Consider the following 14,513-nt stretch of genomic DNA (forward strand, 5'->3'; position numbering starts at 1 on the left):
CCTTGATACTAGATACTGGGGAATGATTATATATAATGAGTTTCACCAGTACCAGCTACAGACATGGTATATCTGAACAGTTAAAAAATAATAAAGGGAACCATTTACCTTTTAGGTTCATAGGTTAGTACTAGACTAACTGCCCTTGCAAGCCATTTTAAGCCTAGTCAATTATCCCTTGTGAGACTCAAACCCTGTACCTTGTGTTTGTAAGGCAAACACCTTAACCATTAGGCCACCCTCACAAACCATTTATTTTGTTTTTTTTTTGTTTGTTTTTTAAGTCAAACTATCTTAAACAAGTGCCTTAACTAACCTATTCCCTGGGAAATCTGGGTTTGTATTCTAACACCTTTCTTAGAAATGCCAAACACATATCTTTTAATGATGTCACCAGCTGGTACACTTAAAACAAAGCTATTTATTCTTATGACACCGGTTGATATATAGAATACAAAATAAACATTAAAACTGTGTACCATGAACTCCAGCTGTAATGAAAAGATTACATCAATTGTTTAAAATGCAGTACATTTTAATCTTAGCATTTTTCCTTCTGAGAAGTCTTCACTCATGAGTCATGTTCATAACACAATGAATGTTCACATCCAACACATACACTGATCATTATATACCAGTTTGTAATTTTGGCTTTATACCATCTTTCAGTCATCAGTTTCAAATACAATTTTTCTTTCTATCTGATAATTTCATATTTATTTAAATAATATTAATGCTATGGCACTCATGACTTTAGTACAACAGAAAACTTAAATACCTTATTTTTGAAGCCAGGACAGAAATGTAGATAAAACAGATACAGACTTCTGTACACAGCTGTTAAGTAATTTGAAGAACTTATATAATGGAAACTTAAATGGCAGCAGTCTATACACAGCAGTAAATCATAATATATAGTCTTCTGTGATACTAGCTGACAGAAAATGCTCTGGACAGATAAAAGCATATATTAGAAACTAGATACTTAACAAAAAAAACTGTTACAAATAAAAGGTGGGAGTAATAACTTTTTAACATAATGACCATTTTGATATTATCTTTACATGTTAATGATCTCACAAATATATACAAAAAAGAAAGAGTAGTGAACTATATTTAAAAAATGTAGAGTGCAAATAGCTACACTACAGAAGACACATTTGGAAAGAACTGAACATATATATTTGATAAAGAAGGGTTTTCAGGATGGTTATTCAGCAAAATACCCGGGACAAATGAAAAAAGGGGTACTTACATTAATTGCAAGAGGAGCTCCAATAGTGATAGAAGAGGATAAAAAGATAATAATGGTAGATTTGCAGTGGTAAGGGGCTACTGGCACAGGAGGAGGATTACACTGGCATATATTTATATTCCACCTAAAACTGTTATAATGGCGCTTAAGAAAATTCTGGGGGAAATAATCAGCTTTCAGCAGGGAATAGTACTTATAGGAAGGGACTAGAATTTGATTTGCAACAGGGCATGTGTGTCTGTGGGGCAGAGAAGGGGAAAATATAACAAAGGAGGGTAGACTTTTGAAGAAATTTATGAAGATATTTGGCATGGAAGATGTGAATTCAGTAGTAAGAATCTGGAGTGAATTTACATATTATTCCCCAAGATATAAAAACGGGGCTAGGCTAGACAGAATTTACATTTCAAAGCAATGTGTACATTTAACTGAAAGTTTTGATATGCATCCAATAACTATTTCAGATCACGTGCCAATAGTAAAATAAAAATGCAGAGTAATGAAATAAAAATGAAACACTTACACTTTCCCACCTACCTGTTGAAAAGAGAGGAATTTAAGGAATGGGTAGTGGAAATTATTCAGGGGTTATTAGAAAAGACATAAATTTCCTCCAAAAATATAGCTAGAGAGTGGGATAAAATTAAAGTGGAGTTTAAAGTTTAAAAATAGGGTGGAAATAAAAGAAAGGGAGATATGGTTAAGAAGCATCAAGAATTATTTAGAGGGACTGACAAATGTTAAAGTATCGCAGAATAGGGGGGAATCTCACAGAATAAGAAGAGGAACAATTACAGAATGATAAGAAGAAAATAATTACCTCAATAATATGCATATGAATTTAGAAAGATTGCTGCTAAGTAACTATTTTTTGATAATAATGCCTGAGCACAAAAACTTTTAGCACAGCGACTTAGACAACTGAAAGTAGAAAGGGTTGTCACCAAGCTTGGGGAGCCTATAACAAGGAAGATAACAAGAGATCCTGTAGAGGTACTAGACATATTTCAGAAATTTTATGACGGTCTGTATAAAGCAGAGAAATATAGAGATCAGGAAAATGCACAAATGGAAATGTTTATAGACGAATTAAATGGGTTCCATTAGAAGTCGCGAACATTCAAAAGTTCGACCCCCATATGGACAACACCATATGAGCGAACTTTTGAAAGCTCGCAAGTTTCAATGAAGATTGCCATAAGGAGAGTAACAATAACCATGGAGACTATTATATTCATAAAGTAGCAGAAAGTATTCTAAGAACTAAGTCAACACAGGAATGGAGAAAGGAGATTCTGCTGATAAGGGATGACTGCAATTACAGATACAAACAATAGGCAAAGGGGGGCTGGAATTTATTGGAGAAAACTGGTAAAAGAACCAAGGTACTGGGAGCAAATAATTAGTGAGGGAAATGTAACAGAATGGGAAAAGGCCAAGAATTTATTTGGTTTTCAAGACAGAGACTGCCTTCCTTATCAAGGATTGATATCAGAGTATAGGCAAAGAGAAAGAAACACGGGGATCCTAAGCAAAGACCAGCACTGGTGGTGTTTTTAGTAAAATCTAGAATAGAAGGTGCTGTTAAAAAATTAATAATTAATAGAGCATACAAAATATTGCATGATAACTATAAGACTGAATCAAAGGAGGTTAGAAATGATTGGAAAGAGAGATTGGATAAGCAATTCACAAACAAACAATAGGGTAATATATGTATGTCTCCCAAATATCCAACAAAAGTCCAGAAGATTTAGGATCTTTGCTTGGAAGTGTTTACATAGGTATTGTTTATATCTGCAAGTAGAATTTTTCCATAGGTAGGCAGCAAATGTTGGAGGTGTGATGGGGAAGAAAGAGGCAACTGGGAAAATATTTTCTAGGAATGTAATGAGTTGGCAGACTTTAACGACTCCCTGCAGACTGCTGTGTCAGAGATACTGGGTGAGCCAATTGGTGTGACTAAGGAAATGATTTTTTGAGCTATGATACATAATTGGAATGGTCTAGACATAGTAAGGCCTTGCTGAGTCTAGTTATGGTGGTTGCCAAAAAAGCAATTGCTAGAAAATGGAAATCAAAGTCTAAGCCAACTTTACTAGAAGTAATGAATATAGTAACAAAGATAAAACAACTGGAACTGGGATCTTTACAAAGGATAGGAGCAAATTACATAGGAAAAATGGGAATTGTGAGAAAAATACATGCAGAGGAGGAACAAGGTTTAAAAAAGGCAGGATTTAAATGAGCTATGTAATGTTTGCCTGACATTGACTGGATAGATTATAAGTGATGCATAATGTTTGCAACTAAAATTATGCCAATATGGTTTGTTTTCATTTATATAAATTTATGATTGCCTAAGCCATATGTGATCATTTAATAAAGATGCTTCATTAAAAAAAAAAACATATATTTCAATTGAATTCCACATGAAGTAGCATTCTTCAACATCTGTTGGTCTTTCTGCATCTTTGAAAACTTCAGGTGGACAGTTATGATGCAAATTTCACTACAGTTCACCACGACACTTCAGTTGTATTCTTGCTACATCTTCTCTACAGTGCTGCAAAAAAATACATGTTATGTATTTGATTCTGATAGTAATAACCTTACACTCAAATGTGTCACTTTGGTAAATATAACAATGTAAGAATTTAAAGTGTTATGTTATTTATAGCATAAAAATTATAATTCTGTATCAAAATGTGTATGTTATCCTGCTAAGTAACTGGATACCTGCACTACCTTGGTAATGTGTGCTGACCCTAACCCTAACTCTGCTCCTACCCCCAACCCTATCATCATCATCAACCCCCTTTTTCCTATTTTCTACATGGAGTCAGGGTGTTGTGTTAACGGTTACCATCCCTCTCAATTCAGTGCTAGAATCCTGCCTTCTTTAACACTCATGCCTGACCATTGCAGATCTCCTCTCACACAATCCGTCTACCACTTTGCTGGATGCCCTCATTTCCTCTTACCTTCTTCCTGTCTGTCCCAAATCACCTTCACCAGATTGTCTTCTTTCCTGCACATGTGCCTGAGCCACAGGAATCTGTTCTCTTTGATCTTTTCTGCATTTAGAGGTACTCTGGCTTCTGCTCTTATGTCTTTATTTCTTCATCTGTCCCACAGTGTGCATTCTGCCATCCTTCTCAGGCACTTCATTTACATTACCTCTAGCTTCTTCATCTGCTCTGCCTTCACTGCCCAGGTTTCTGTACCATACAGAAGTAGTGGTCAACCACCATTTTGTACACCTTACTTTTCAGCTTCTTTGGCATTCTTCTGTCATACACTATGTGATGATGTGAGGTAGTGCCAACTATGCCAGAGAGAGTAGGGCAGTGCATGTGTAATATATGCCAGCATAACTAGCTGGAATGTTGTAAAGAATTTTATGTCATTTGAATATCAAACTGATTTATACAGATGTTTGTGTTAAAAATGTATTTGTAAAGTTGCTTGTGTTAAAAATGTATCCACAGTGGATCCTGCCAGACAGAAAATAAATATACATGTATTTCAGACTGTATTATAACTGATGAAATGTAAATATGTTAACAGAAGATGCTAGAAGGGAAGGGGTTAAGCTCAGCCCAGCTAACCTTAAGAAAAATAGCCTGAAATTAAATGACTTGGTTTAGGCCGTAAATATTTTATCTCACAGGCCTGAATGCAGCCAGAGACGCAATGTCTGGGCTGGGATCCTGCTCTTATTGTCCTTAGTGGTTTACTAACTGGTACCCTGGGGTGCCAGAGAATGGCTGGTTAGTCTCTGCAGGAAGTATGTAAGGGTTGGAATTGTTTTACAATATCCAGATGCTGGAATAAGTCTTGCCAACGTTCTAGGTGTGTATTGTGACACATCTGTGCCAGATCCTGGCTCAAGTTTCTAGTGATGGGGTAGTGTGGGAGCCACAGAGCTAAGTGACCAGATGTGATGTCATTCTGTAGACAGCACTGAAATTGTATCTAGATACAAGTGAGAGATGTGACAGAACATACTCAGCACTCTGTTTTGGAACTGACAAGACCACTTACCCACTTCATAACTTAACTAGGAAACAGTAATTCTTCAACCAGTTATGAAAATATAGTGAGATTAGCTAAAAGTATTGTTTTTCTGTATCTGTCTGAGTCTTTCCATCTGTGTCATTTTTTATATTTCCTGTGAAATAAAACTCTGATGTTTATTGTAAATAGATATTCAATATTTTCATGTCTTCTATTTAATTATTTATTATTAACTATATTTATACCTTTCATTGTTGCTGTTCTTTTAGAAAATATTTTAACCTTTGAGAATAATTGCATTTATTTAGTGGCACTGTGGCTTCATGCTCCTGAAAGTATTGACGATTGGTTAACACTACCATTTGTATACGTATTAATTTTACTAAGAGTAATTGGGTACCCTGGTAAGAGCTTTAAAGTAGCTGGCTGGTAGCAGGTCAATTTGTGCCAGCTTTCCCAGGTGTGTGTGTGTGCGTGTGAAAATCAAATCTCAAAGTGTGTGTGTGTCAGCTACTTGGAACAAGGACACAGATCACTGATTTCTGCAGAGATAAAGGTGGGGTCTTAATTGGTCCAGAAAAGGAAGTCCAGCCCCAGGACGGGAGTGTGCTCCCTGTCTGCTCTTAAGGGATCCTGTGCTAGGTGCAGAGACCTGCATCTGAAAATACTGTGTCTGTCTATTTTTCTTCTAATTGAATATTCCCCACTGGTGTAAGTGGTGAGGATTGAGGCTCCTTGATTACTGGCGCAGAGGAGGGATGTCACACACTATACCTGATACTCTATGCTATTTGGCTGAAGCCCCTCTGCTTCTAGTTTTGACCTCTTCATTTAGACTTCCATTTTCCTCAACCACATCTCCCAGATACCTGAGGCTATTAACTTGTTCCATTATCTTCACTTCTATCTCAATTCTCAGCCTCTTCTGATTTCTCCAATTTGCTGCCATTACCACTGTCATATCTGTACAAAGTCCATTCCATGTGCCTTTAGTTTTTGTATTCCATTCCCCTATCCTTTGCTGAAGTTCTTGCTCACAGTCAACACTGTTTGTACTTGAGTCATTGGGTCCTTGTACATAGTCTGCACTAATTCTACCAGTGTTTCTGGGACTTCAAACTACTGCAGTACTGCCCAAATCAGCTTTCTTGGCACCTTGTCATAAGCTTTCTCCAAGTCTAGGAATGACCAGCTGGATTCTTTCCTCATTTTTAGCTTCTTCTCAACTATCTGCCTCACTGCAAACATTGGGTCAGTTATGCTGCATCCTGATCTGAATCTGAACTGCTCATCTCCCATCTTACTTTCTACTATTCTGTGTCTATGTTTATCAATCATGCTGTCCAGAATTTTCATACAATCTGACAAGAGATTGATGGCTCTGTACTGCCCACAGTTGTGGATGTCCTCTTTGTTCCAACCCTAACCTTATTTTAAAAAAACCTTTGTGTAACACTACCCCTATACAAAACAAATTAGGACATCAAACATGCCTTAACATACACACTACCAACATTACATCTACCCCCTTCCCGAATTCTACCCTAACACTAACCCCCCCCACACACACACAGATTAAAGCTATGCCCTCACCTAACCTTTACACTAACACACAAAGAAACAAACACTCCCAACCCTTTCTAAATCCCACTTACTAGTGATGACAAAACATACTTTCAAGGTGTAGAATGCTTAACAATGCAAACATTTGACAAAATTTACCACCCTCTGCATTTATCAAACAAACTTACACACACACACACACACACACACACACACACACACACACACACACGCCAGTAATTTATTAAACTGTTGTTAAAGTTGACATCCGTTTACTTGATACAGTTTGGTTGAACATGGTCATCAGGTGTGCAAGATCACTACTTTACCCAAGTTGGGAAATATGCTCTCTCTTCCCCGCATTGTTGGATCTTGGAGTTGGAATATGAAATTAGCAGGAGGTGCAGGGGGAGCAGAAGACTTATCCCCCCCAAAAACAAAGTTTTTAACTTTTTATTTTTGGCTTTTCACTTGCATGCTCTGAGGTTATTCCTTGGCACATGCACAGTGAAGTGTCAGTGTTTTTTTTGTTGACCTTTTGTTGTCGATGCCAGCAATGTTGTCATTTAGGCATTGTGGTTAAATTTAGCAGATATATATATATATATATATATATATATATATATATATATATATATATATATATTTATTTTATATTTATATGTATGTATTACATACATATGCATGGACAAAAACACACACATACTCAAGTACATAGTTATATGCACACACCCATGCTATACAGAGGGATATAGATGGGGTTTATTGATTTACTTTGAGGGTCAGTGATATGTCTTTCCTGAAAGTGCTCATATAACTTAAAACACTTTAAATGTCATTATTTCTCTTCCTAAATATATCTAAACTGTTTGTTTTATCTATGTAGTTGTGTCTGCTTCTTAATCCTCCTTCCACCCTCTGCCACATGAGCTTAAGGATTTTGCCAAATGGACCTATAATGGACAGAGGTAACCTGTAAATGGTTCATCTCCCAGGCCCAAACTTACACTTATCAAGGGTATCAGAACTTGTCAGAGATTTAGGATGCATGGCTAGCCTTTAAAAGGCCCTTGTGGTCATTAGCCCAGTAAACAACTATGAACATATGACCTATAAAAGTGATGCCTTCCAGTGGGGACAGGGAAACCCTCTCACTCCATTAAGATGGTGTCAGATCTGACTGAATCCAATAGCAGTAGATGTGCCTCCTTTTACAACTCTTTTCTCTTGCAACATAAGGAGTGTGTCCTGACTCCTCAGACATCTTGCCCTACAGGTGAACAGTAGCTTTGATGCCTGATCCTTAGTTCTGACTCATGGGTGTATGTAGGGGCTGAGTGTAAGAGAGTGGGAGTCATGGGGTGGAATGGACCACATGGACGTCTGTGTTTCTACTGTCTGTAGAGAAGATATAATCCTCCCCATAACCAGAAAAAACTGTTTCAACCTGTGCAAGATCTGAAGAGACTGCCTCCATAACAAGATCCATTCATCACACAGGAGAAATATGTGGTACAGAAGAAAGAATCCTCAAAGTGGAAGGGGTAGACAGCTTTGAGGAAGGGAAGACTCAAAAGCTGAGGTCTCAAACACTGACAAAGGTGCCATTCGAGATAGCTCTGATAGAGGTGCAAAGACCTGGCATCAGGACAATGCTCTGAAGATAGCCTCTCCTCCAAGAGATGCAGGGTTAAGTGTGTCAGATAAGATCCCTCAAATGCCAAACTGGGTACTATGGTCAGTATCAAAGGAGAACATGTCAGGTCCAGGACTGGCTCTGAAACCACCAACACCAAGACCCACAGTAGTGAAGGAGCTAGTATAGGAGATGCTGGGCCAGCCCTATCCTCCCTTGGTACTAAAGGGATGGGAAAACTCCCATCTCTATCTGAATTTTCAAGAAATCTCTCAACATGTGATCATGATCTGCTTCAGATGTACTTTTAAGGACCTGAAGGATTTAAAAGATAAGGTGGAGGGTAGTCGAGAAGGAATTCTAAGCAGTTACTTTTCAGAGGAATTCCTGCTTAAAAGCCTTTTTTGGTAACTTCTGAGATATCAGTATCAGCTCCAATAACTGTAGTGCCATAAGAAGAGAATGCACTGGAGATGACGCTGAAGAAATTTCCATTCTGGGGACCTTCGGAATTGAAAACATCTCTGACTCCTAGTCGACTTTTTCCGGATTCAGAGTCTTTTGATCAATTTTTTTGTCAGAAGACTTTTTTTTTTTCATATCTTCTAGATCTGGGAGCAGGAAACCCTTAGTTATTATTTTGTTTTTATGGTTAGAAAGGACTGTAGGCCCAAATGCCTTACAGAAGAGGCAGTCCTCAGGTAACTGGAGGAGGAACAGTTAATTGTAAATGAGAAACAATCTGAGTCTGTTTACGATTGAGGCAATCAAGATCTGAGGTAATCTTACACACTAGGGATGATGGTAAAAATAATTCTTATAGGGGCTTGAGGCTGGTGCACTAGTTTTGCTGGGTTGGATCTGAAAAGTGTCATGGGGATCCATAAACTGGATTGGATAAATTGAGTGAATGCAGTATTTCTGTTTTGTATATGTACGGAGAGGGCAACCAAGAAGGAAATAATACTCAGTTTGTTTATTCTGTTTTTTAAGAACCAAGCTAAAGGACTGGTTTATTGTACACATAAAACAAACATCTTTGTGATTGTTGATCTCTTTCATTATGTTTGGTTTCCAGTAATTAGTTCTGCAGCCTAATCTTCAAGGTTTTACCAGCTAATGAAATGTATCATTTGTGTTACCCTTATAAAGATCACGGAGGACTGCAGAATAATGGACTTCGTAATAAAAACAAGTGTTAACTCTTTACATATTGGCCCTTAGAGTCCTATACAGATGTATAATTATTACTTGCAAACTGATGACAATAATCAAAATTTAGAAATACGTATCAGAAGTTCATTGTATTTTGAGGTTTAGCAAGATATTTTATGTTTGAAAACTTTAAAAATGTTGCATTATATTTTTTTTTAAATATCTTAACCAAAGATATCAGTAGCATTTAGTTTTATATATATATATATATATATATATATATATATATATATATATATATATAAATGGAAACATTAATTGGTAGCTTATTGTTAGAAAAATATGTATTAATATGTGTATGCTTAATGACAAATTAATAATCAAGTGTTTTTAATATACTTTTCATTCTATTTCTTATGCACTGTGATTTATATAAATTGAGTTTCATATGAGACCAAAATATGACTTATTGAGACTGCAGCATGCTTACTGAAACTTGCAAGTTGCCCTCTGACCTAGTAACTGCTAGCACAGCAATATTCTTGTTTATGCCTTGTGGAAAGGTACTTGAGAAGCAGGTGTTAATCTGCTAGGTCAGAAGCATATGAATAGACAATATACTATTTAATAAATGTAATGATTCCAGCCTTGTTCAGAGGATGGGAACCTCTGCAGCTGCAGTAGTTTAGAGATAAGTTAGACAAAGGCTTTTTAGAAAAATGAACTGCTAGCATTGTGTTCGATTTAGCTATATTTTCTTGAATGTAACATAACAAGTATCTAAATGAAAGTAACTAAGGCCATGTCGTTTTCCTCAGGATCTTTCACATAAAAATTGTTTAAATCAGCAGAAAATTATGGGAAAGATGGTCAGCAGATGATGACCAAAAGGTGATAATTCGTTACGCCAGCATGGTAGGACAGGATTAATTTGATAACCTATAAAAATTAATGCATTTCCTGTTTCTGGTTAGACAAACTCTGTATTAGCACGTTTTTGTCTCCTTGCTGCAAGATTAAAGTGCCTTAACCTGAACCTACCGTGTTTTGATCATTTTTAAAGTATATCTTTTCCTTTGACAGATTGGTCCTTCGAGCCGGAATATGTATCTCTCGCTCTGGACCTAGGACAGAATTGGGCCCGGTGGCATGCATCCGTACGGAGAAGAGGCCAAATCGGCTCTTCTGCTTTGAAAGACCTCCGACTGAATTGTCGTTCGAAAGAGGCCAGCCACTGTTGATCTGGGATTGGAGGACGAGTCAACGATCCGGTGGATCAACTCACGGAGGGTCAGGTAAGGAGGATTTACATTATTTTTGTTTCAAGATCAGGGACTAGTTACAGAACTATTCTTTTTTTGTCAGGTAAATTGCTTTTGCAAATTAGAGACAGAAGAAGGTGTTACTGTTTTTTGTCATAGATCAGGGAAACAGAATAGGTAGACAGTTATTCTAGATAAACTGTGAAAAAGGTGTAGATTTGTGGTACCACGTGATAGAAAGGGTTACGTAACAATTTACAGCTTAGCTAAGACACCAATGGGAAATCAGTGCACAAAAAGTTCCTGGGACACGCCCCTAACTGAAGACGCGAAGTATATGCAATTACAGCGTTCCGATAATGTTAAATATTATACCAAATGGGTCGATAAGTACAAATTCGAGAGTAATTTAGATAAACTCGCACTTATGAAACTTGTAAAACAGTTAAAAATAGACGCGAAAGGCAAATTAAAAAAGCAGAGACAATTAGGATTCCCTCAGGCACACAGGTGGCTTGAGGAAGCAAATCGTAGGGAGCAAAGAATTAAAAATTCAAAAACGATGTTTTTAGACAAAGAAGATAATAATTTAGTAATAGCGACAGCCCCTCCTTCACCCCCTCCACTTCCGTTACCAGAATATGAAGCGAGTGGACGAGCTGATCCACCTCCGCTATACCCAGCTGTCCCTGCAAAAGCACAACCGTTTGTCAGGGATCCCATCGAGACCAGGTCTCGAACACACAACTTGAGGAGGGAAATTGAATTAAATGAGTTAAATAGAGCACCACAAGCTATGAATGAAGAAGAGATATGTCCACTCATAGAAGTACCGAATCCTCAGGCAGTACAGGCAGGACAGGATCAGACTCTTTTAGTTTATAGACCGTGGACACCGGAAGATATCTGGAAAGCCACAGAAGGTATTCCCCACCCAAAAGTGAGTTTTAGGAAGTTTTTAGAAGATTTACAGTGTATGAGATTAAGTTACCATTTGAATGGAGAGGAAGTAGAAAAAGTAGTTAGACAAATTGTAGGTCCAGATTGGCACATGATTTGTGGCAGCTGGAATCCTTGTGACGCACAACTTAGACCACTCCCACATACTGACGCAGAACTGGATGGCAGAGTGAAAGGTCTGACAGACCAAATCTCTGAAAAGTGGAAGCCTAAGGCTGATTGAACTTGTATTAATCAATGCATACAGCAGGAAAAAGAAACAGTAGATGGTACTATGCCAGATTATTAGAATGCTTTAACAATCATAGTGGCATGACAGTTCCTGAAAATCAAGCGAATGATTCCCCGTATGAACAACAATTGAAAAATGCATTTTTGAAAGGGTGCATTGCACCTATTAGTAGCTTCATTACGAAGCATATGATAGATCACCGAACAAGTAGGTTACAGGCCTTACTTGAATATGCTAGACATGCAGAAAGACATTTTAATAGTAAAAAGAAAAAGAAAACCCAAGTGTTTTCAGCAGAAGATAGGTCAGAAGTATTTGTAGTACAAACTGGGAAAAAGGGTAAGAAAAATACCCAGGGAAATAAACAATCTGACAAACGATCAGAAGATTTTGAAGAAAGAAGAAAAAGGGTGAGTGTTTTAAGTGTGGGAAAAAAGGACATTTAGCAAGGGATTGCAGGCTAAATAAGAAGGCGACTACAGAAAATAAGGAGGATGAGGAATGACTATATGATAGTCAAGAATCATTGGGTGAAAGTGAGCAGGAAAAGGTAAGTGTAAATGTGATAGCAGGAGAAGAGGATGTGACACAAGGGGTAGAGGATGTATATGAATACACAGACATAGAAGAAAATGAAATTTTGGACCTAGCTCTTTTGAGCTTAGACCTTTACTTAGCAGACACAAAACCGGAAGTGACGCTTCTGGTAGAGGGGCGGGAAGTTAAATTTTTGTGTGACTCAGGGGCCTCACGCACCCTGATACACCCTTCCAAACTACCGGAAGATACAGAATCACCAGACTATATACTAGTGAAAGCAGCTAATGGACAGCTATATCGGGAGCCACTCTCCCGTGACATTACAATAGTAGACCCTGTTTCAGGGATGACTCAGAAAAGTAAAATTGTAGTTTCTGCAAAATGCCCAGTGAATCTTTTGGGTAGAGATTTAATGCAGATATTTGGCATAGCAGTAGTTCCAACAATGCAGGGTATGGAAGCACAGCAGCAAATAGAAACTTTTGTAGTGCGACCGGAGGGTGAAATGCATTATTGGTACAGCCAGGACTTGGTTACGACTGGTCCAGGGACAGTATCCGAAGAACTAATGAATGTAGCTATCAGCAAGTTCCCCTCCCTAGACACTGACAAACAGCATTTGTTGCATTGCACTCTATATTACTGTAATAGACCAGGTCCTGATAAAGATTATGAACAAGAATTGTTTCAGAACCATGCAAACAGGCTGGTATTGCAAAATTTGTACAGGGATGCAGAAGGGAACAGTGTAGCAAGCTGTTCATTGCCCCAGGAATTTTTAACACTCTACAAATCTAATCGACTGCCCCATGTTAGTTTGACTAAGAATAAAACTTTAAAATGGGCAGACTTAGGTGAGAAAGTCGTGAGGTGGGAAAAACAGACAGAACTAGAACTCTCAGAACAAGGAGTACAGAAACAGAAATTGAATTGGATCACACAGACACACCCAGCTGTACACTCACAGGCTAGTGAGGATAGCTGAGTATTACTATTATTGGAAGAAGAGGAAAAAGCCTTGCGAGACATACCAGACATTCTCTGGTCAGCAGGGAAATCAGATGTAGGACTAATACGAACAGCAGGACTAGTTACCATAATGCCAAAGTCAGCTTTTAGACCTCAGAAAAGACAGCATCCCTTGAGAAAGGATGCAGAAGTAGGAATCAAACCTATCATAGCAGCCTTACTCAAGGAAGGAGTCTTAATAGAATCCCCTGATTCACCATGTAACACCTTTATTTCCTGTCAAGAAAGCAAACGGGGAATGGCGTATGGTCCAAGACTTACAAGCAGTAAATACTGCAGTTATACCCAGAGCACCAACGGTGCCAGATCCACACACCTTACTGAATGATTTAAAGCCAGAACAGAAATATTTTTCAGTGGTAGACATAAGTAATGCATTTTTCTCAATACCGATACACCCTGACAGCCAATATTGGTTTGTATTTACATTTCAGGGAAAGCGGTGCACATATACCAGATTACCACAGGGGTATTGTGAAAGTCCAATGATATTTGCACAAGAAATGGCAAGCAACCTGGCGGGATTTATCCCACCGAAAGGTAGTCAGATTCTACTTTATGTAGACGACATTCTGCTGGCAGCCCCCACCCAGCAAGAATGCAAAGAAGACATGATAGCTTTGTTACAATTTTTAACTACTCAAGGTCACAAAGTAAACAAAGACAAGTTACAGCTATGGAGAAAACAAGTTAAATACTTAGGATATGTAATATCCAAAAAAGGCAGAATATTAGATGAAGACAGAAAAACAGCGATTTTACAAGCACCTAGACCAACTACCAAGAAGGAAATGATGTCCTTCCTGGGAACTACTAATTTTTGTCGGAGTTGGATACCAAACTATGCTTTGGAATCTGCTC

General features: G+C 37.9%; 1 protein-coding gene across 1 annotated transcript in view; it reads right to left on the bottom strand.

The window, feature by feature from the left end:
• Positions 1–3,575: 3,575 nt before the first annotated feature.
• LOC122813360 (coiled-coil domain-containing protein 80-like) overlaps positions 3,576–14,513 on the bottom strand; it is a 141,280-nt gene continuing 130,342 nt past the window's right edge. The window contains exon 5 of the mRNA XM_044085637.1: positions 3,576–3,821. The gene's annotated coding sequence lies outside the window, so the exon portion shown is untranslated. The remainder of the gene's footprint in view (positions 3,822–14,513) is intronic.

Source organism: Protopterus annectens, chromosome 1.part1 (assembly GCF_019279795.1).
Source record: "Protopterus annectens isolate FY-2018-M chromosome 1.part1, PAN1.0, whole genome shotgun sequence".
NCBI lineage: Eukaryota > Metazoa > Chordata > Ceratodontiformes > Protopteridae > Protopterus > Protopterus annectens.